The 24,446-nt window shown below is 45.2% G+C and overlaps 1 protein-coding gene across 6 annotated transcripts in view; it reads left to right on the top strand.

Moving 5' to 3' along the window:
- Positions 1–1,434: 1,434 nt before the first annotated feature.
- The window catches only part of FYN (FYN proto-oncogene, Src family tyrosine kinase), a 204,456-nt gene continuing 181,444 nt past the window's right edge, over positions 1,435–24,446 (top strand). For all 6 annotated transcript variants that reach the window (XM_070225432.1, XM_023650949.2, XM_023650948.2 and 3 more), the window contains exon 1: positions 1,435–1,573. The gene's annotated coding sequence lies outside the window, so the exon portion shown is untranslated. The remainder of the gene's footprint in view (positions 1,574–24,446) is intronic.

The following is a 24,446-nucleotide window of genomic DNA, read 5'->3' as shown; positions in this document are numbered from 1 at the left end:
TTAAGGAAAATGAATCTGAGCATGCCTTAAAGCAGAACTTTCAGTAAACAGGAATTACCTATAAAGAAAATCAGGAAGTCAAAGTGTTTCTTTTTATGAAGTTACATCCTGCCATAGAAAAGCTGGATAGGAAATAAAGACTGATGCACTCTCAACAGCATACTAACCCTGCTATTATTTCATTAAGGAAAATCTGAGCAAAAGCTCAGATTCAGCGAAGGGAAAAAACATGAGAAGGTTGAATGTCATGAGAAACCAAAGACAACCAATGGCTACAATTAAACATGATTTTGGAAAAACCTATACAAACAAATCTCCATGATTGCAGATTCCTTAGCAGCGGGCTGCCCTCTCCAACCTCTTCCTCCCATTTCAGTAACAGTTCCTCCAGACTTCTGCTTGAAAATAAATGCATACGTGTGTGTGTTTCCACGAAAACAGGAGATATAAATTAATCCTAATTTCCTTCTTCTCCTCCCCCTCCTCTTTTTTTCTCTTCCTCCTCCTCCTCCTCCTCATTATTAATAATATTAATTGTGCACTTCCAGGGTTCTCAGCTTTTCCAGGTTTCTGGGATGACATGCTACCTTGCTCTGCAGTCTTCAGTTTGATCAGAGAAAAACCTTTCATCACCCTAACACTTTCCCAATTTCTCCTCCCACCTTCAAGTGAAAAGACACCAGAAAGTCAAGAGAACCCTTTCTAGAGGCAGGTTCCCATGGTCTGGGGGAATGGCAGATGCCTTTCTGCAGTGGCAGCTGCAAGCTTCCACGAAGCAGAAACTGTGGCTCACACTCTCTCCTCCTTCCCTCGCCCTAACCCACTACCTCACAAGTCCACACAATCCTCAAAAACACACAACTCCTCCAACCTCGCATCCCCTCTCACACCCTACTCGGCACGCGCGCCAGGATGCCCGCTGCCACAGTAACGCTCGACCCACTCGGTGGCCCCACCCATCGCAGCCCCGCCCCCGTCCCCGACACCAATGGTCGACGCCCACAGCTCCTGAGGGGCCCGTTGATAGGGCAGCGGGGCCTGCCACTCTTAGGGTGCGTCCCGCCCCTCCTCGCTCCTCGCTGGGGCTGGAGGGGCTGGAGCATCAGCGTGAGTAGCTGCGAGCAGCCGCGGCGGCGGCGGCGTGTCGTTGCAGTTGCGCCATCTGTCAGGAGCCGAGCGGGTGGGGAGGGGGCTGCCGCGGCAGAGGAGGAGGGGTCGCCGCAAGCCGGAGGCCGCTGAGACCCGCCCGCCGGCCGCGGTAGCAGAGGCGAGGCTGCCCTCGGAGCCGCGCGTCCTCTGCCATTCCGGCGCGCGGCGCTTCACCCCGCGCACCGAGGGCTCCCCGGGCGCACACAAAGCCGCCGGCTGCGCTGCACCGCCCGGCGGCCGCCGCCCGCGCCAGGGAGGGATCCGGCCGCCGGGTCGGGGACACCCGGCGCCGCCCCTTCGGCGCTCTCGGAAGGCCCACCGGCTCCCGGGCCCGCCGGGGAGCCACCGGAGCCGCCTCGGCCGCGCCGGAGGAGGGCGGGGAAAGGACCATGTGAATGGGCTCCGGAGCCTGAGCGCCGCGCAGGTAAGTGGCCGGGGATGCGCCGCGGGAGGCCGCGAGGATGCTGCGGAGACAGCCACCGGGGCCCCAGCGCAGCGCCGCCCCCGCCGCGGGGCCCCGCGCTGCAGTCTCTTTGCCGCCGCCGCCTCCGGGGCGCCCCGCGGGGCTGCCGGGGAGCTGGCCCCGCTTGGAGTCTTCCGGCGGCCGCGCCGGAGGATACCTCTGCGGGGTGCGGCCCCAAGGTAGCGCAGGCATGGGGCCCCATTTCCTCGGCCGCGAGCGGGCGCGGGGTGAGAGTGGGAATTGGCTTGGGGGCGAGGCTGGCCCAGACTCCGCCCCCGCCCTCCTTTCGGGGCCCCCCGCGGGGACCCGGGCTGTGTGTGTTGTTTTAATGTCAGGGATGATGTAATCACTTAATAATTGATGCCCCGTGCTGCTTCCCTCCCCACCCCACCCCACCCCACGCCTGCCCCGCTCCTCCACCTCTCGGCCGCCTCCTTCTGCGACCGTCGCCTTCCCCATCGCATCCTCCTGCCTATTTCTGGCACCTCCCTTGCACTTCCCCCATCCTCCCCTTCACTCTTCCTGTGCCACCACCCACCCACCCTTCCCCTGTCCCCCATGCTGGAGCCTTCGTTCCTCTTCCTCTGCCCCCCACCTCTTCTGCTCCCTCAGGCTCCTTTCTCTTCCCTTCCCTGCTCGCTGGATTTCCTCTCTACTTCCCTAGATCGATGACTGTTTTTGTTTGGTCGCCTTCCCTCTCTTATCTCTGCGGCCACAGACGGGGGGACTGGGCCAGAAAGGGGCCACCGAGCTTGGGCCCAGACGGAGATTTGCTGGGACTCACTGAGAAGAGAGAGAACAAAATCACCCTTCTTGCCCCTCCTCCCCCCATAAATCACACAGACTCGCCGGGTGTGTGTGTGTGTGTGTGTGTGACACAAAGAGCCCTTTCAGTGCATAGAGAGGAGACACACAAAGTACCCCAGGATGGGCGCTGTGCTTCTTGTTTCTCTTCCCTGCGGCTTCCCTTTCTCTCAGATAAAGCAGTTGATCTTCTCTCTGAGAGTCTTTCCTGCCACATTTACCAAAAAATAAAAGGCCCCAGATGCAGGGTGGCAGGTGCTGGCGTTTTGCTGTATTCACGGACCGGTAGTGTTGACTGGCAGCTGCAGTATTCCTTAGATTTAAGGGAGAACTGGTTCTAGCCATCATAAGAGTTGCTTTACTTTCAAGGTAGTCCCCCCTCTGCCCGGTTTTAACCCCCTCTCCTTTGGGGGATAGATACCAAGAGCTGAGGTAGGATAAATTGGTGTGGGGGCTGAAGAATTTTGTTTCTGAATCAGCGAATTAAATTGGTGTTTGATAGGAGTGAAGCAGCCTGACTGGCTTCCCTCAAGTCTAAGTGATGCTGAAGTCTTTTGAAATGAAATCTCGTCTGCCCCGTGGTGTTGTTTTGCCCTTATGTTTAAAACAAGTTCCTGGGTACCTTGATAATACATTATTAAATTGGTATTTGGAAGACCACTGGGGACAGTCTTTTCCCTGCTTCAGGGTAGCCTTCAGACACCCACATCCTTCCTCTCACCCTCGAGCCACTGCAATACTTTCCACCCTTTGTGCATTTTTCCCGAGTCCCTGCCCCAAGGGTACTCTGCTTTCAGATAAAGAGACTCACAGACTTTTGGAGGAAGTGGTTTGTTAACTATCTCAGGTTTTAGAGGCGCTTAGCTAAGAGCAAAGGATGTAGAGAATCTTTTGACTGAACTCTTAAACCATCTGCTTGATGTTCCTCTTAAAGGAATGTAATGTTAATGTAAATCTGGGGCCTCATGTTCCATTTTGTAAGCCAGGGACTATTACATGCTTAATCGATAATGTTAAACCTTAGGTTGAACTCATTGATTCCTAAGAGCATGGCTCCCTGATTATTATAAATAGTAATAGAACCATCTCGTTTGTTCTTCAAGAATTTTATTAGAAAAGAGTTGTTACGATTCATTAAACATTCACTTCTGCCCTTTCTAAGGACATTCATCGTGGAACTTTTTATATTAAAAAAGCAGTAGGGGGACCGGCCCTGTGGCGTAGTGGTTAAGTTTGCACATTCCACTTCAGTGGCCTTGGGTTTGCTGGTTGGGATCCCAGGTGCGGATCTACGCACCGCTTATTAAGCCATGCTGTGGCAGGGGTCCCACATATAAAGTGGAGGAAGATGGACGCGGATGTTAGCTCAGGGCTAATCTTCCTAAAAAAAAAAAAAAAAGCAATAGGGTTAATGAGTGTGCTGTAAAAACCAAGTTTTGTTTGTTTGATGCCAGACCTGGAAAGGAAAGTCAGTGCACTGTACAGTCTGTTGACCAAGTTAAAGAGATTTAATGATAAGGTCCAATGTGAACAAATGCTCACTCCACTTTCTGTACCTTTACCCTATGCTTTCTTTGGGTCTGGAATCTCCAACCCCATCTGATTTGCTTGGCTTCTACTTAACCTTTAGGGCCCAGCCCAAAAGTCTTCTCTGGGATGCTTTCTCCAGCCTTTCCCCTCCAAACAAGTCACCATGCCTCTGACTTTGTTTTCCACCTTCAGCAGCATGTATTGTGTTTGGCATCTGTCTGTTTCCGTCGTTCGTTGGTCAGCACGTTGAGAGGAGGAGTCTGGTCTTATTTATCTTGTTTCAACAAATGTGAATTAGGTCCTTGGTATGTGCTAGGCACCTGGATTAATGAGGCTAGTGTTAGAAGCTATAACAAATAGGCTTGCAAAAATATAATGGCTCAAAAGCAATAGATGGTTATTACTCCTCATGTCATAGTCCAAAATGGATATTTCTGGTCAGTGGGTGGCTTTCCTCCACGCAGTGATTCCAGGCCCCATGCACCACCATCCCATAACACAACATTGTAACCTGCTTTCAGCTGGCAGAAGGACAAAAGAGGGAGTTGAGGGGGTGCACCCACATTTTAAATGCCTGGAAATGACACCCATCACTTCCACTTACATCCTTTACACGCGGGCTAGTTATAGGGCCACATTTAACTGCAAGGGAACCTGGGGAATAGAGTTTAGCCGTGTGACCAGAAAAAAGATCAAGAGGAAACGTATTTTTGGCCAGCAGCTTTGCCATATGATGCCACTCAACAAGGCAGAGTCCTTGCCCCCAAGGAGTTTGCAGGCTGATGAGAATTAAATTAAATGGAAACCTAGAGCCTACACCCATTATTGCATTTGTTCTTTTGATTTTATAGGTTCAGGTCCTTTCATTTAAAACATGTTTCAAAAAACCTTGCTTTTTGTTGGGTCAGGTGGCCAGTTCCCACTCAGTGATCCCCTTGTAATACAGTGAGCTGATGCCTCCTCTGGTACCTTTGGTATCATTCTTTTACTCCAGCAGTACCTTTCTTGGCCTGTTTTGGTTTTTTTAGATTTTTTTTTTTTGCTTCTGCTCTCCAAAGCCCCCCAGTACATAGCTGTATATTTTAGCTGTGGGTCCTTCTAGTTGTGACATGTGGGACGCCGCCTCAGCATGGCCCAATGAGTGGTGCCATGTCCATGCCCAGGATCCGAACCAGTGAAACCCCTGGCTGCAGAAGCAGAGCATGCAAACCCAACCACTCGGCCCTGGGGCCAGCCCTCTCTTGGCCTGTTTTTTTATCTTCTGATTCTATAGACTGCTATAGTGACTAGGAGGGTCCTTAGAAATCACAGTCCTACCTTCTGCAAATTGGAAGAAGAAATTAAGCAGACTCCAGAGGAGAAAATTCTTGCCTCAGGCCATGCTAGCGGAAGGATGCCTCAGCCTGCCCAGCTCTTTAGTCTGGCCTGGGTCCTGTCCATCCACACAGCTGCCCTGACTTGGTGACTGTGAGCCCTGGGTGTTCCATCACAGTTAAATGATCTTCCAGACATTCAGGAACAGGGCGAACTGCTAGTGTTCTGGATGATCCCTGTCCTCCACCGCCCTCCAAATTATTGGAGTATTCTGTCCGCACTAGTCATCGTATTTAATATACATATTTTTACTATAAACAGTTCATTATATTCATCTGTTCTGCAAACGTTAGCCCAGTATGTTCTTGTGTGCAAGGCACTGGGAGATAGGGTCATGAGAATGAATACTTCTGCTGTCCTTGTTCTGTAGGAGCTTGCAGCCTACTAGAGGAGATAAAAATAATAAATAATAGCTAACTTTTTAAAATATTATTTTGGTGAGGAAGATCGGCCCTGAGCTAACATCTATTGCCAGTCTTCCTCTTTTTGCTTGAGGAAGATTGTCCCTGAACTAACATCCATATTAGTCTTCCTCTATTTTGTATGCAGGATGCCACCACAGCATGGCTTGATGAACAGCGTGTAGGTCTGCACTGGGAATGCAAACCCATGAACTCCAGGCCGCTGAAGCGGAGTGTTGAACTCAACCACTATGCTACAAGACTGGCCCCAAGAATAGCTGACTGTTGTTGATTATTTACTGTGTGTCAAGCACTGTTTAAGCTATAATCTTAACAATAATGCGATGAAGTAGATTATAATTCCCATTTTACAGATGGGAAATTGAAGCAAGGGAGGTCAAGTAACTAACTCAAGATCATATCACTAGTAAATGGTAGAGTCAGGATTCAGGCCTGATTAGTTTTGTTTCAAAGCTTTGCTCTTAGCCACTAGGCAATATGCAAATTACTACATATGGATATAATGTTGATGTTAGTTAAAATGTGTTACATTACATAAACTGGGTGGGGGGTGCAGGGGGGGAGGGGTGTAGTGCTTTGGTAATTGATACTGCTAGTTGTTGAGAAATAGAACTTTAAATAAAAAATAAAATGTCCATTCTACCTTCATTCCTTCCATTTAGACCCTTATCTATTGCTCACCTAGGAAAGAAAAAATTAAATTAAATTTAGAAATGGCAAAGCAAGGCATGTTGGGCTGGAAATACTTTTACTCTGTGTGATTCTTTAAGTTGGGTCCTTCTGTGGTCCAGATAAGTCTCTAAGAGTTTGTGAATTGTGCTACATATTTACTCATTCTGCAGCACTCCTCATTGTATCTGCCATTTGCCAGACATTGAACTAGGTGCTTCGGATACAAAGAGGTGTGATCCTGCCCCAAGGAGCTTACCTGCACAAGGACGTCTCTGCCCACGGTGATAAATGCTGTGGTTCTAGGGGTTCTCACAGGAGCAAGGGAGCATACAGAAGGGAGCATGAACTCCGCAAGAGTGGGAAAGTGGGGAGCCAGGCAGAGAAGGCCAGAGGTGAAGAGTAGGACTTGGCTAGTTGAGTGTTGTGGGAAGGTCATTGCCCCAGAAGGAGCAGGTGAGAAAGCCAATGCACAGACCTTTTGGGAAACTGCATGTAGTTCAGGGTGGTTGGAGGTGGTAGAGAGATGGACAGAGAGAGAAAATGGGGCTGGAGGAAAGATTGAAAATGTTCTTCTAAGTATTTTGTCAGGAGTGCCATTTAAGAGTTGTAAGTGGAGATGCTGCTTTGATCTGATTCGTATTTTATGAAGATCATCTGGCCACAATGGGGACTGTTGACAAGAAGTGGTCAAGACTGATGCTGGGGAAGGTAGTTATGGAGACTCCAATGAGCAAGAGATGAGGGTCAGTTTGGGAGGAATGGAAGGGGGGATGGAGCGAAAGAGACAGAATAAGAGAGGGTGAGACAGTATTTGGAGGGGGCAGAAGCAGGGTCCTTGGAAAATTAGGTGGAGAGAAGCATGTAGACCAGCAATATAGTAAGACAAGCAGGGGCTGGTGCGCAAAGTGATGACTTTGTCATGGACACCTTGGACTTTCAGGTTGAGTTGTTTCATAGGCAGTTGGTTAGATGGGTCTGCAGTGAGGAGTAGAACTCAAATATGAATCTGTTAGCAGCTAATTACAAAATACTTGAAGCTGTGGGTATGGCAGTATTACTATGACAGTGTGTAGAGCAGGAAGAACAGACAGGGCTGAGGGAGAGCCCGGGTGCAGAGGAGGAAGGGGAGCCCAGGCCCTGAATGGGAGAGGAGCAGCCAGAGCATTGGGTGGGCCCTGGGGAGAGAGGATTCTTGATCCCCAGGAGGGGAGGGGTATGCCCCAGAGGTTAAGCGAGACTAGGAACGAAAAGTGCGGTTGGATTTAGCCCCAGAGATGTCTGAGCCCTGTCTGAGCAGCGTCAGGGGAGTGGAAGGTGGAAGTCTACAACACTGCTCTCCAGACCAAGATCAAGACATGTCTAAAACCCGAAGAACATACAGCCAGAAGAGACTTCGAGAGCATGTAGTCCAATGTCTTCATTTTACTTATGATGAAAAATAAGGCCAGGGAGGCTAAGTGACTTGTCGAAGGTGGCAAAGTCACCACTTAAAGCCAGGTTTCAGGCCTTCCAGCCCAGGTGAGGAATTTGGTCAAGAGCATATTCAGGCTGTGGTCCTGGTTTGACCCCTCGCAGCTGTGCGAGCTGGGCCAAGTTACCTAATCTCTCTGTGCCTCCCTTTCTTCGCCTTTAAAATGGAGATAATGGTTCCTACCTCAAAGGTTTGTTATGAGGAGTCCATGAGTTAATAAATATAAAACTCTCAGAATAGTACCCCACACAGGAAAAGCTGTGTAGGTGTCTGCTGCTATTGTTAAAGCATATGTGTGTGTATATACATATACACACACGTATATATACACACACACAAACACATGTACCTATAGATACACATGCATATAACATACATACATATAAAGTATGCATCCCTTAGGGAAGAGAGGATAAAAATGTATTGCGTGCATAAAGGAAAATTTTGAATACTTTTGAAAGGGGTTTGGGTGACTGTCAGTTCTGAATCAAGAATTATTGGAAAAGATGGGAAATCTGTTTATATAGTATGATTGAAAATGGCATTTTTAGTGAGTCTTAAGAAATGCAGAATCTTTTTTATTCTGGAGAATAGAAAACATAAAAGCACTCTGAGGTTAGCCGTGTAAAAGGGTTTCTTTGTTTTAGTCAGATAATCAGAATTTTAACCTATTTACAATGAAAATCCCTTGAGTTTGACTCCAGAAGGTCATCGTGACTTTCTGAAGGTAGAATAAACTATGGAGTAAGAAAAAAACTCATGTGTTATGACTTTTCATGCATTTGGTTCCTATGACAAAAAGATGATTTGGGTTATTTAGAGAAATATAATCTTTTTTTTTGTTTTTGTTTTTTGTTAGTGTTTCTAGTTGAGCAAATCTAATTTTTAGCTACTACAACACGTGAGTAGCCCGAACAGTGTCATCCAAATGGACTTGGGTGACATGCAGGGCAGACAACTTAGGGATAAGTGGCACTCTGGACTTGATTAGAGCACAGTAATCCTAGAAGGATATAAATTGAACTGGATTTATGGTCTAATAAAAACGTGGGAAGAAAAGATAATGCCTACTGACTCATGAAACTTTAACAACATTTGTAAGGCTCTGAGTTGTTGTAATATTTGCATGGCAGCCTTTCCCATTTGTCTCAGCCTGCTTCCAGAACCACCCGCCTTGTGCCTGGCTCCGGGTGTGAGGGGACTTCAGGTGCTCTTCCTGAGTATTCTGAGGAAGCAGAGATCATCACATGTTCTGCCCTTGTAGACCTGTGACCTCAAGCAGCACCTGGTTGGTTTGGGCAAATATGTATTGAGCACCTATTAACTGTAAGTTTTGGGGAAAAAAATATACAGTATGGGAAAGTCTTAGCCCATTGCTTATTTCAGTTCAGAAGGCTTTTTCTGAGGGCTCCTGATTTCTGGCCTTGTAGTCCCCTCTCTATTAGCATAAAAAAGCACAGAGCACACACCCCGGCTACTCAGCGCTCCCTAAACACACCATAAAAATAATAAAACCTCCCATTTTTATTGCACCTCAGAGGCCTTGTTAAGTGCTTTACATACGGTAATTTACCTAATCTTAACGACTCTGTGAGGCAGGTAGCATTATTCCCATTGGTCAAATGGGAAGACTGAGACTCAGAAAGGTAAAGTAACTTACCCATTGTCACACCCCTAATTACTAGAGAAGCCGAGTCTGTCTGGCTCCTAAACTCCTGCCTGCTTTTGCTCCCAAGCTGTGGTTCCTCATTCCCTGCCTGCTCGCCCTCCCGGCCTTTGCTTTGCGCTTACTGCTGTGTTAAGTGTTGGGGGATGCAAAGGCGCCTTTAGCCCCAACCTCACTCTTTCTGATGGCTCCACTCAACACTTACCTTCTGGCAAGACCCCCACCCCAACCCTCCTTTGGTCCTGTCTCTGGGCTTTCATGGCACTTGGTCACCGCCTCATCATCATCCTTTATCACAGCCTCACTTATAAAGCAAAGTGGAGTCAGCTGGGTGGGAGAGCGGGTAGATACTGGTCTTTTTCACAGCCTTGTGAGCTCTTTGGAAGTATCTGTATCTTATTCATGGTTGATTTGCCAGCACAACACCCAGCCCTATTCCATGAGGTGCTGTCATTATTATTCCCATTTAACAGGTAGGGAAACTGAGGCATAGACGTTAAATGGTTTTGTCAGGGTCACATAGCTAGTAAGCAGAGCCGGGATCTGAACCCAAGCGGTCAGTCTGGCTCCAGAATCTATGCTCTTAACACTAAATGTGTTCCGTCTCTCAAACAAGACTGTAGAGGGTGAGGGTGGAGACAGGTCCACCACCTCCTAGCCCAGTACCGCACAGTCCATGCACAGTGAAATCAGCCCTCTTGTTCCTCCATCTACCCTGACAGAGCAACAAACAGAATATATTGAGCCAGGTCTTATCTCATGATAAGGAAAGAGTTTAGGGCCACAGTTGCCTGAATATCCTCTCAGGATCTTATAGAATGCGTATTCCCAGGCCCTGTTCTGACTCGGTAGGTATGGGGTGGGCAGGGTTGAACACTGACATCTTTTCTGTATATGAGAATGGCAGAGAGGATGGACCCATCAGGGAGGCAGCTTCCAAAAGACAAGGAATGAAGAAACATAGTGAGTCTCAGCCATAGCAGTGAGAACAGGCCGGGAAGTGGTAGAAAATCGTCAGTCAGAGCGAGGGGGAGCACAGCCCAGGGGAGGCTGGGGATCAGACATCTGTCACAGAGAGACCTCTTACCTTGTCTTTTTAAGATTTCTAGGTACCTGCTCCTTTTGAATGTGCTGGTGGGATTTTATCTGATGAATTCAAACACTTTCATTTTCTTCAGAGCTTCCATTTTTTGAGGTACCCAAAAATAGTAGGCTTTTCATGGAGTTGTATATGGATTCCATCTGCTTTATACTGAAAAGTAGGGCTTTAATGGAAAATTAAAAAGGAGCCAGATCGCCTTTCCCACAACAAAGCCCAGGGCGCTTTTCCCAATTCCTTTCTTCCTTTAATCCCCAGAAAAAGTTACTGAATCTGTATTTCTGTGAAATCCTGCCCAATTTAAATTCTACTGAAAAGGCAAATAAACACCAACAGGTTTCTTCATTTCTGCACATTGTAGTGTATCTATTTAGAAGCAATAACAATTTCAAATATTGTCACTTGGAAAATTTGATTTTTATTTCAATTTAAATTTTATTCCAGAAATTGTGTGATGTGTTGCCTATAGCTCAGCGCATGCACACATGGATATTTGAAAAGTGCCAATTTCTATTAATGGTTCTTCTTGTTTGCTCTCAGAGTTCGGAAGGTTACACCTTTTTATTGTCTAGTTTATTGTCTGACCTCCTAGAAATACAAACAGAGCACTTCATTGTTTTCAGATGTAGGAGCTGAGTTATCAATGAACTCTTAACATTCCGTCATCCTGTATCTTTTATCATCATTTTCAAGTCTCCTACTTGAAAATGCCAATTCTGTGATTGTCCTTTGTATACCCTTTTGCCCAGTCTATATTCTCTTAACCTGTTATGTCCTTCAGGCTCTCCCATGCTTTGCAAATAATGATTCCAGTTGCTTCACTCCTATACCTTCTAGATTCAGTGAGGAGGTGTTGGTCCATGTCAAAATGGATGTGCTAGCTGATGTAGATATGGGTTCTTTTGCCTTGTCTCTTTACTACCAGCCAGTGAATAGGAGAAAGACCCACGCCTTCCACCACCATCTCCACGTTTTTAATCATACCTGCTCCACCTCATTCACTACTGCACTGACACAGGTGTCAATCTACTATTTTGTGAATATGGAATATGTTGTTCCGGCCTTTGTTTTCCTTTCCTGGAATCCTCTAATCCTTCCTTTCCCTCAGAATTCTATCCATTTTTCAAGGCCCAGCTGGAATCCCAACTCTGGAAAGTTTCCCCTAGTCTCCTCATTCTCTTACCTTGAACATTTGTGTCTCTCAGTTGCCTCCTGATAAATGATACCTATGTTGTTACTTAAATCCTGATATGAGGAATCCAAGGTGCAGAGAATTTTTGTAACTTGCCCAGGGTAATACATCCAGTTGCTAATTTAGTTTAGACTAGAATCCAGGTCTCTTCGAAATCTATGCGTATGAGTCCTGTCTTCTCAGGAGATTGTTGGCCCCAAGTGTGCAAAAATGTTATTTGCTGCTTCCCCCTTTTTTTGGTCCCCTATAGCGTCTAGCACAATGTCCTTCATGGTGTAGATACTTAGCAGATGTTTACTCAGACAGGCCCTGGGGCAGGGCACTGGAATATGGAGCTGGTTTCCCAGCATCTATGGGGCTAGGCTGGCATCTCCTTGGACACTGAGCTTCTGTAGTTTCTGACGACACCTGATTTACTCTCTACTGAGCCACATGGTTTAGGTTCATTGCTTGTTTTTATTTATATATATATATATATATATAAAAAATGGAGTATTATTTAGACGTAAAAAAGAAGGAAATCTTGGGGGTTGGCCCAGTGGCGCAGTGGTTAAGTGCGCACATTCCGTTTCAGCAACCTGGGGTTCACCAGTTCGGATCCCGGGTGTGGACATGGCACTGCTTGGCAAACCATGCTGTGGTAGTGGTCCCATATATGAAGTAGAGGAAGATGGGCACCGATGTTAGCTCAGGGCCAGTCTTCCTCAGAAAAAAGAGGAGGATTGGCAGCAGTTAGCTCAGGGCTAATCTTCCTCAAAAAAAAAAAAAGGAAATCTTGCCCTTTGTGTCAACATGGATGGACCTCAAGGGCATTATGCTAAGTGAAATAAGTCAGACAGAGAAAGACAAATACCATATGATCTCTCTTATATGTGGAATCTAAAAACAAAACAAACCCAAGCTCATAAATCCATGCATTAATTTTGTTCACTTGGTGGTTTCGCCGTCTGAAGAATCTCCTTAGCAGGGAAGGAGGGTTCTATCCTAGACTTAAGGTCCTACGGTAAAGTAAGGATTTAACACTGTGTCCCAAACATGGCCTCTGTTTGTATATCCCTTAAAAGAATGATTGAAAATAAGCCGTATGAAACGTTTTCCGTGGTGAGGAGGAGGGACTGTTTGAGTCATGTCTGTAACAAAAGAGGCAGCAACACGACAGGCAGTGTTTGTCAGCCGCTCGTTAAGAGTCTTCTCAGCTACCTGTGAAAAGCTCTCTGTGATTCCTCGTTAATGGCTTCCCCTGCCTAGCCTTCACCTGGATGCCGGGTTTAATGTATCTGAGGGATGGAGAGCAGTCAGAACACTTCCTGTGGCTGTAGGTCAAGTGCTGCAGCCTGGAGGGGCACAGGGGTACCTGGTGTTCACTGTTGTTTGAAATTCCGTTATGGTCTTTGGAAAGCGGTAGTGAACTTTTTCCTCCCTTGCTCGTGCACCGTCTATGATTCCAGCACTTTTCCTGCCCCCTCCCCACTGCCACAACCACCACCTTAAATGTGGGAGATCACACGCCACTGACAAAATGCACTTTCCCCTTGGCCGGCCTATAATGTCACTACTTCATGTATTTATCATGTGTTTAAACAGTTTGTTCATGTTCAGTCACTTTTGTACGTGTCAGTGCCAATATTGTCCATTTTCAGTAGCAAGCGTCTAGGAGGCTGAAAGCACACCTCATTTAATTTGCTTTGTGCTGTGTAATGACACTGAACTGTGCATTTGTTAAATGCTTCTTGATTATGATTCTAAGCTTCCAAGTTGGGAGGTCTTACAAGTGTTTTCAGTACTTCAAGAATGAGATGCATCTGGAATAAATTTTCTTGTAGATAAGACATTAGGTCCCCTGTGTTGATAGATGCTCAGAGTCGTGGTTTAGAATCCATATTTTGGTTTCACATAATGTTTTAGGTTCCACCTTATGTTCCACCTCCTTGGGTGAGAATGCAATGATCTCAACTTCTAATTCTGTCTGCAAGTTGGGGCCAAAGCCTAGATAATGTGCCATACCACTCCTTTCTTTTCATTTGATTTCAGACCTCCAACAGTTGGAGGTAGTTCTCTCAGAGGCTGTGAATTGCTCAGTGAAGGCCAGTGAGGTTTGGCGGGGAAGAAGCTATAAGGACTACGGTAATGAGCAGAACCAGATGCCTCTCTGGGTGCCAGTGGCTCCTGGGAAGTTCGGTTAGTTTGTACTAAGTGTGATAAAAGGAGGATTGGTGCTTGGAAAACTGCAGCCCTAAACATTCTCTGATTGTACCTTGGCCCAACTATGCCATATGGGGAAAGAGTTCAGTGTGGGAAAGTGTTAAGTGTCCCTAATTTGGGGGGCCTAATGCAAGCGCCGCTGCCTTCCCTGATCTCACATCGCTGGCTTGACAGATGTTCCATTTCCAGGGGATGAGACACCCTGGTCTCCACCCCCACAACAGCACTTCCATGCACTTGAGATCCAGCACTGCCCCTGTGGGAAGAGCCCTGCTCTTTGCTCCCTGCCAGGATGCTCAGCTGGGCTGTCAGTGCTCCTGGATGAGCTAAAACATGTGGAAATGATCCACTGCAGAGGGTGATGTTCGTGAGGCTGGGGAGAGAGGGGATAACGGGTGGAAGTGAGTTGACAAAGATTGGTAGGGGCAGGACTGTGGTAAGTGTAGAAAGAGCCCTTGTATTAGTTTCCTGTGGCTTGCGTTACAAATTACCCCAAACTAGGTAGCTTAAAACAACAGAAAAATTTCTCTTACAGTTCTGGAGGCCAGAAGTCTTAAAATTATGGTCTCAGCAGGGTTGATTCCTTCTGAAGGCCCTGAGGGAGATGCTGTTCCATGCTTCTTTCCTAGCTGCTGGTGGCTGCTGGCAGCCCTTGGCTTTCCTTGGCTTGTAGGCCCATCACTGCAATTTCTGCCTCCGTCTTCACGTGACATTCTCCTCTGTGTGTCTTTACATCCCCTTCTCCTCTCTTATAAGGACACTCATCACTGAATTTAGGGCCCGCCCTAATCCAAGATGATTTCATCTTGAGACTCTTAATTATATCTGCAAAGACCCTTTTTCCAAATAAGGTCACGTTCTCAAGTTCCAGATGGACATATTTGGGGTGGGAGGTGGGAGCACTGTTCAACCTACTATCCTCTCAGAGAGATAAAAATGTGCAGTAATTCGGAGGGAGAAGGAACAGATGAGAAAGGTATTTGCGAGTTTGAATGCCTGCTAAAGGGCAGGCACAGTACTTTACATGTGTGATTTTTAAGTATCACTGCAGGATAGATGAAGATACAGTGAAATTTTTAGGTGAAAAGAAAGAAGTTCGGAAGTATGGAGTGTCCTGAAACTTCAGTGAAATTGGAGGCTGTGCCATCATTCAAGGTTGGAAGATTTAGAGATGGGAGAGGACCTTGGGAAATCTGGAAAAAGTCTAAACAGCTATGAAAATACAGGATAATGTGTTAATAGATGGGTAAATGTTTTATAGAGAAATAGTGAGACCCAGTGGAATTTGTAGGGATTTTAAATGGTTCCCTTTAGCCCAGTTTTGTAACTTTGCCTCGTAGTACTTGTCACTTTGGAATAGAAAAATCTGACCTTATGGTGACCTAGGGTTGAGAATTGGTTTGAATGGTCAAGTAGGGAGGATGTTCTAAGAGACTAAAGAAAACAGCAATCAAATCAGCTGAAAGTAGGGTTCAGGCTGTGTGGGGGGGTGGGCTGGGATTGGGATGATGGATCAGGTATGGAAGGGTCTGAGGTTTCAGGGATATGATGAGTGAACACAGCAGGTAGGGAGGAGGAGAGGCAAAGGTGAGAAGGCCTTAGGAAGAGGAAACCCAGGGAAGCAGAGAGTTCTACAGTGATGCTGAACAAAGGTAGTTTCCTGTTGAATGGATCGCCACTCAACAGTAGAACAGAGATTCAGGATACCAAGAAATCAAGACACTGAAAGCTATAGACCCCGTTTGCCCTTGGTTCAAATATGTATAAATGGGGTCTTCCAGAAGAATAACATGGCAGTATGTTGCACTTTTTAAAAATCCTGCATGAGTGTTCCGGGCCCTCTGAGACCTTGCATCATGACCAGCTGGTTTGGCGGGCATAATATTTTGAACTGGTGTTCAATTTACTTTCCCTTCCTCCTAATTCTTGTTGCCCTGGGAGTCTCTCCCATTGAGGCTAAGGATTCCATTACTTCAGGGGGAGGACAGAATATGGTCTAGGACAAAGAAGACATTGTTCAGCTTTTGACTTCCAAAACAGGCCCTTGAGCATGTTTCAGAGACCAGAGTTAGCCTAGGCCTTCATTTAAAAGAGGCAGGCTTTGTTAGAAGAAAAATGGTTTGTGGATTCCAAGGAGCCCGATCTCAGAGGGCCTGGCATGTATTGTACAGTGAGCCGTGCAGGAGGGAGGCCGCAGGAAGGAGGAAATACCTTCCTGGGATGGAGGATGGAGCTTGTGGGGATTAAGAGAAGACTAAAGATAAGAGATGAGTAGGTCACGGAGGTCCCCCACTCCAGGAGGGTGGAGGAGAACCTACACGCAGAGAGCATTTGCACCCTGTCTCCTGTCTGGAACTCTGGAAGGAAACCACCTTATAATGTGCCCTACAGGGGACATGTTTAGGCAGAAACAAGCCCTGAGATGTCGTCTCCTCCCAATTCCCCAAAGCCTATGCGCGGCGTAGGAGAAATCCTGACAGTCCTGCAGGCCCCCTTGTGCAGATGTGGAGATGCTGAAGAGCTGGGTGGGAGAGGCCTGGGTAGAACGAAGAGGTCACAGGATGAACCGTGCCAGTCTCAGTCTCAGTGCTGGAAACTGGCTAGGATCGTGGCCGCACATACCCGCCAGTCACATCAGCACAACCAGGCCAATACCCAAAGACAAGGAGATGAGACATCCCAGGGAGGCCAGTGAGGGCCTGGAGGGCAGCACCTGGATCAGTTCCTCTCCCCATCATGTGGCGTCTGTAATCTCCCCCCTGGGGAGAGGAGGGAGAGGGAAAAAGAACACAGCCCTGAGAGGCAGTTTGAGATGAGTTTAATTTGACTAATTGCCCTGAAGCAACTAAAATTTTAAATCCAAAGAGGTTAAGTTATCTTGAAGTAGCAAGATTGCTTTTTCCACCCTAAGCAGAAATGCAACAGTCATGATCAAGTTGAATTCAGCTGTGGAGAAATGAAGTGACATCTCTTATATACAGCCAAGTAGTAGGTGTAAATTTTAAACCTGCCACACTGCAGTTGAGCTGTATTTTAACAGGATGATGATGATGGTGATGGTGATAAATTTACTTCCTTCTATTCTTGTAGTATACTTTTTCCTTTGAGTAAATCGTGGCTTAGCATACCTGTAATAGGTTCATTTTGGGCAAGCAGTGGGAAGATCTGTCCTCTCAAGGGGCAGAGTTGGCCACCATATATTCCAAAGTGTAGTGGGGATTTTGGCTTCCTGTTGTTTGGCTAGTGGCAGTTCTGAGTGCCCTGGAAGGAACGACCTCAGTTGCCATGGAGCCTCAGGTCAGTGGAAAGTATTAGAATCTCAGGCCTTTCTCTAATGAACTTAACCATGATGCTGGAGACTAGAAGATAATTTTTAACTGGATGTGATCCTTCACTTCCATATTTTAAAGGTACCAGGGTGAATACTAGAAATTATAGTCTCTAACTGACAATAAGGGGAGAAGCTCTTTATTTTTATTCCATTCTCATGAACTAAATAAAGCATGAGTTTATGAAAGGATTCATTTCCAAGTATAATTCATAATAGTTAGCAGAACACTCCAATGAGGGAGGAGGGGACCCAGTTAACTCTTTTTAAATATATTTCATCTCTCTTTGACATTTATACGAGGACAATGCTGCATTTGAGAACATGTTTTAAAACCTGCTTTTTCTTGAAATGCCTAGTAATTTTGGAAGGGAAATCTTTTAAAGAGTGTGCTTTTGATGGGGTGGAGTCAGGTGGGAAGCTATCTGTTGGGGTACTGCTTGTGTATTTTCCTACTAGAAAATAACTTTGAGGGGCTGACCATGTGGCCCAGTGGTTAAGTTCACGCACTACCCTTCGGCGGCCCAGGGTTTCACCAGTTCGGATCCTGGGCGCGGACCTAGCACCACTCATCAAGCCGAGCTGAGGCAGCATCCCACACAGCACAACCAGAAGGAGCTGCAAGTAGAATACACTACTATGTACTGGGGAGCTTCAGGGAGAAGGAGAAGAAGAAAAAAAGGAAGATTTGCAACAGATGTTAGCTCAGGTGCCAATCTTTAAAAATGAAAATAACTTTGACACTTTGAGCACATCTAAAAACATAAGTATATCTCATATTTTCCCTCATCTGTCAGTGGGAGCCAAGGGAGCTAGAGATGGGGGACCATAACATTTATTGAAAAGAGTGACTAAAATTAAAAATTACAGAGTTTTTAAAAAACGTCGATTTAGTAATGACAGATCATTTTTATATTTTGGACCTATGCAATAGTTGTATTCAAAATTTTCTCAAAAATAAAATTTCTAAAAATTAAAAACGTATGTCCATATACATTGGAGCAAAAAGATCTTTTTATACTGATTATCTAAACATTAAAAAGAGCGTAAAGCAATAATTATTTTTGGTACATGTTCACTCTCTTTAGTTAGTTTTTTAGCCATATATCTCTAGTACCCATGTTGCTGATATTTTTTATGAAGAATGAATTGTTTTTAATTTTCTCATAGAGTTACCTGCAATCTCCTTCAGAGTTGTGTTTTATAGTTAATATCTGAAACTGTTACTATTTTCGATTGCCATCTATGTATACATCATAGCATTTTTAACTGAGAAAATAGTCTTTCTACAGATGCATGTAAGCTCAAAGCAAATTCTAGTAAATGGAAGCTTTTCTCAGACTAAGGTTTTTTCATAGTGAAGTGTGTAAATATTTTGGCCCCAATATTTTCACAGGTCTTTTACCCCCATTCAGGATTCTTATCTTCAATAAATATTTTTATAAGACAAAACTCATGAAAATAAGTTTCTCTATGGTCCTTTTGAATGTTTTATCACATTTAGATGACAGAAAATCATAGATTGTTATAATTTCACTCCGTTGTGTTACAGAATATGAAAGTATCCAGTTACAACTAGGAGCACCATCAAAACTCGTCACAAGTCAAGATACTCCAAAACCTCCTAAAACAACTTCAGAATTAAACCTTGGGCGCTGTTTGAGTTCTCATAATTTAACATGTTTAGTTCCTCCTTTGCTTTTGTTGGGATAAATTTCAACATCTTCCTACTTGCAAGCCTTGTTTTCAGTAACTGTGAATGGCTAAACGCTCTTGAAGCTATAGCATTTTGGCGCTTGATTCACTGCTTTGATCAAAGATTTCCAACTGTTTTGGAACAGAATGCACCCAAACTTTACAGGATTCATTTATCATACCATTATGGCACACCTAGGTTGATTTAGAGTCATTTCTCAAACATTTCTAAAACCTTTGATACATGATGACAGGCAGTAAAATAGAAGGCGTGTACTGCCTTGCTGAAGCATTTTTTGTATTCACAAAACACTGTCACAAAAATTTTGTGGTTCAGTTTTTCTAACTGTTTGTCAGTTTCTACATGTGTAGTTTTTTTTGCCTTTGGTAGGACAGAGCCACTTGTTTGAATGCAATTATGAATTACGCATATGTCATACCCAATAACAAGTAACTTCCTACTCCGTAGGTTTCTTGATTTAGTAAGGACAATTGTTTTTAGCATCACAAAATTTGTATTTGCATCACACTACAAAAACAGATCATTTCATCTCTTGTGTTAAATTTTTTACAGTTTGCAGTAGCATTCACAGTAGCATGAGATGTTTCACCTCTGACAGAATCAACTTCCACAGCCTTTATTTCACTCCCCAAAAACAGAAGGAAAAAAATCAAACCGTTATTGGAATTAACTGATTTTTCTGTTTGAAGCACCTGTTAAAACATAAAACTGGAACCATTTAATTGTTTGTGAAGTTTTTTTCTTCTACTAATGAAATGAACACGTTAAAGCTATCACTTCACTTTTCAGATATTCACAAAAAACCTGAAGTTAAAAATAAGCAGAATCAACTGAGAATAGCCGTCATTTGATCTAAAAGAAAAGTCATGCGTCCTAGAGTGCAGTATTACGGAACCTTCTTTAGCTGCCATGTTAAATTGTCATCCTCGGGCACAGTCTGTTACAATAACTATTAACATTTGAAGTAGTTGATGAGACTTCTTCAGCAGATTTGTGACTTATGGTTTATGTAGTGAATGAATGATATCACCAGGGCTCCTTTTGGTGGATCATAAGTAACAACCACCATTTTGTGCAAGTTGACATTCATCATCGACTTTCCTGAAAAACAGAAATTCAGAACTTAGTTTTTCATTAAGTTTTAGCTCATTGCTGCTGAAAGGGATATTGCAAAGTAAAATAGAATAGCCATGAATAAATGACAAAAACACTGTAATGAAAGCATTTCTACCATTCTTGGGAAGGTCTGTTTCCTGCAACTATTGCATGTACACCTGTAGTTTTCTGTTTCCCTTCTGATGGTGTTTTGTGCATCTCGGGCCCAGCATGGGTCACAGCACAGCCAGTCAGTGCAGACAGTGGCAGGGCACTACCCATCGAGAGTTAGCTGCCCTTAGCTGCTTGTGTCCAAGCTCTTTTTGTTTTATTGGTGAGCATCCTGCATGTTTTCCTTGAAAGTGAAGTGTTTACTCACGCCAAGATTGGAAAAGGACAAGAAGAGAGATGGATTGTCATTGGTCACCTTGCAGGCTTAATCTGGTGTTAAGGTTGAAAATTCCCTTCACCGTGCAGTCGTCTCTCCCACTGGTAGGTGAGACTGTGGCAGAAGCTGGGAGGGCCAAGTGGAGGTTATCAAACCCAATCTTGGTGCATTTTAATGCAACATTAATAATAATATTTGGTTTAAAAAAATGAAACATCTGGACAAATGCTCACTCTGTCCAGCTGCCAGGACAATAGGTATAATCTAGCACTTTCACAGACAGGCCAAGGCGTGAGGTCACCCTAGTTGGAGATCAATTTCCCCAGCTGCTTCACACTGTTCTTTTCGTCTGGACTCTTCTGATACCATGACTGCTCTGCCCTCTCGTGTTGCCTTCCAATCCCACTTCCCACAACAGCTGAGGGAGCTTTTAAAAATTGGTGTGAGACCACATTGCTGGGTAACACCCCTCTGTGTCTTCCTGTTGCAGCTGGAATAAAGTCTAGCTCTTCGGCCTGGCCCAGGGGGCCTTGCGTGCTCCCACCCTCGCTCAACTGGCTTCTCTAGATTTTAAGCTTTCAGGGGGCATGTACCTTGCCTGTCTGTTTTCTTCACCAGCGTGGCACATGAGAGCTGCTCGGTCTATCTTCTCAAAGGAATGAATATTTGAATTGAAAAGGAAAGAAGAGGGAATGTCTTGCTAATCCATGGTGGTAAGGAAATGCAAGTCTAAATCTCTGTGTCCTAAATATTATTTCTATCTCTGATAACAAAGTTGGACAGCAGAATGTATCACAGAACTAAATCCTCCCATTAGCAGAGGTGTTATGTAGCCTGTAAACCATTCTGATTCCACAGTCGCCCAGCCGCTCCCCACCCGGGGAAGTAAGTGTGAATTACAGCGAGTCTATTGTTTCCACCAGCATTAGGTCAGAGATTTTGTTTTAAGTACACTTGGCATACAGGAGGAAGAAAGATGGTTCTCTGGTTGATTTGGGGGGTGGTTGGGACATATGGTGTTGGTGGTAGAGGAAGGTTTTGAAGTCACGATTTTGCGATCTTGCTGTGTTCTTACACAACTGCTTTCCGTTGGATCTCTTTAAAACATGCTACTGTTCAGTTTTATCATGAATGCCTTTCCAAGGACAGCAAATGGTTTTACACACTATGACATCGTTTCCATGGCAACTAATGTATTTTAGCAAAGAGAGACTCGGCTAGAAGTAGGCTAAAAAGGACAAATACAGAAATGGCACAGTGTAAAATGTGGGGCAATGTGTGTTGTAGTAAAGATTTTTTTCTGACTTCTGTTTAGGAAAACCCGTATAACTAGATCTTGGCTTCTTAACTCTTCCTAATAAAATTTTTACTGCACCCAGCACTGTCTAGTATTTTGCTGACGCAATTCCTTTAGTTGGCACTTGGATGTGTTCGCTTGCTTTAACACGATGCTCATTCTATCAACCTCAATTTGTAATTTCATCCATTTTTAAAATAGGGTGTTACCGGTAGCAGCCACTTCACTTCTCTGCTGCCCTTCGTTGCAGCACTTCTTGAGAGGATTGTCTACACTCTTTCCACACAGCATTTGTTGAAAAATCCAAGCCATTCCAGTCTTCATCCCACCACTTAATCCAGTTGGTCCCACCTTGTTCTCTAAGCCTATTAGAATTTGCCTCTTTTGTTTAGTTAGAAGCTAACATGCCTAAGTATACATTTGAAATAATTTTACAAAACATCAAGCCTCATGTATGAGCATTTATGTAAACTCTGGTTTTAAAAAAATAAGAGATCATGGGGCTGGCCCCGTGGCCGAGTGGTTAAGTTTGCGCGCTCCGCTGCAGGCGGCCCAGTGTTTCGTTAGTTCGAATCCTGGGCGCGGACATGGCACTGCTCATCAGACCACGCTGAGGCGGTGTCCCACATGCCACAACTAGAAGAACCCACAACGAAGAATACACAACTATGTACCGGGGGGCTTTGGGGATAAAAAGGAAAAAATAAAATCTTTAAAAAAAAAAAAAAAATAAGAGATCATGTTACCCTACTTTGTGCATCTGAATGTACTTGAATTATTTTGTTAGATGATAATAAAGCCCCTTCCTTGCTCCAAAATTAGTCAATCTCCTATTTAACAGAAAGAGAAACCAAGGGATACATCTATGACTTATAAAGATAGCACATCAGTCTGTGAGCTGGATCATACCCTCATTTATGTTTTATTGGGTGCATTTAAAAAATTTAAGCCAACATTTTAAAATTGGGCAGTTTTGTATAAAAACGAAGTTTCTCAATTCTCTTAAAAAAAATTGGAAGGTCTGGCGAAAGTGAGCCTGTATTCTCTCATGACAACAGCCTGCCCAGCAGGGTTGTGGTTGGTCCCTTGGGACAGGCAGGGTCTTCAACCCGCACCTGCAGCCTCTCACCTGCTTCCTTCATTCATTTTACCTTCCTGGCCCCTGTGGGTGGTTTAATATGTGACCCTTGCTGCATCCCCTCCCCCTACCCAATCACAGAGCAAATAAATAGCAGAGCTAGGGATAGAACTTGATTTCCAAGCCAACTGCTTCCTCCCCGTGGACCAGAATTGTGTATTTTGCAGAGTAGTTCGTAGGCCAGTGGTGAGAGGCATGTTTAGATGGTAGAGCCTCCGTTTTGCACCTTACTGCTTGAAATAAACCCTGAAATTAATTGTGCTAGGTACATTGTTCGTGTCTGGGGTGCTCCCTTCTTGTTTGCCTCTATCAGAAGTAAGTTGTATGTGCTGTCAGTAGTGACGTGCAAGATGGAGGTGCTGCAGTGAAGTGTGAACGTTTCATTGTGCATAGAAAAACTGACCAGAAGGGGAAAGCTCCAACATCATAACAGGGGTTCCAGATTTTCCAGATTTGCAATGAGCATATGTTACCTTTTCAGTGAGGTATATAAAAGAAATGAATGAGGGAGTAGGACAAAGTATATATGACATTGGCTGAGTCCCATGGTGTCCTCCCAGTGCAGGAGACTCAAGGCATTCACAGTCACCTTTGCTGTCCTATTGCAGACTAGACCCTTTCCTTCGAATTCCTTCAAGGGTTCCCTTGATGTCAGTGTGCTGAAGATGTCCTTCGAATGGCATCCACCTCTTACCAACCTTGTCACTGGCCTGTGCCCATCCCCATGGTGAATGTGTACTTCACACTGCCCCTTTACTTGGGGTGGGGTAAGATGGGAGAAGAGGTTGCAGTCACTACCATCTGGAACCTTGTTAGAAGGTTCATGTGTGCAGGAGGACACGGGAGAATGAGCTAGTCTGGAGCCAGAATGAATGGCTAGAGGAAAGCACAGTTTTCCTAGGGAAGTGGGGTAGCGAGGAATACCCCAAGACAAAGGGCCTTGTCTGAGCTGGATTCTGCCTCCAGGGCCTGCTCCAGCTGTTGGGCACACAGGAGACGTGGTGACCCTGAGCGTGGACCATCCCAGACACTGCCCTGCGTGTCCGTGTGCAGCTGTGGAGGCCTCGGGAGCCCACTGTGAGAGTGGGCCTGTTCCCAAGCTTCAGGCGGGGAGCCAGGGGCTGCCCCTTCGCCAGAAAACATTGAGGAGCTTCTGTGTGTGCTCTGTGTGTGTCTCAGCTTTCTTTGGAATTGTGGCAGAGTCTGGCCCTGCCTGGTCTTTTTTGTGCCTTGGAGCCTAAGTTAAGAATAACCGAAGGAACACTGTCCCTGTTGACACGCTTGAGATGGAAGTTGCTATCAAATGGCCATTTTATCCTCGGTCGCCACTGACATCACACCACGTACAGCTCTGAGGTTCTCACTTTAGTTTTGATTGAATAGAGCTATGATCACTGGAGCAGAAAGAAGCCATTCAGATGTGAATGTGTGAAGACGTG

This window comes from Equus caballus, chromosome 10, assembly GCF_041296265.1.
Source record: "Equus caballus isolate H_3958 breed thoroughbred chromosome 10, TB-T2T, whole genome shotgun sequence".
Taxonomy (NCBI): Eukaryota; Metazoa; Chordata; class Mammalia; order Perissodactyla; family Equidae; genus Equus; species Equus caballus.
The sequence above is the reverse complement of the archived record's forward strand: the minus strand, read 5'-3'. Positions and strand labels throughout refer to the sequence as shown.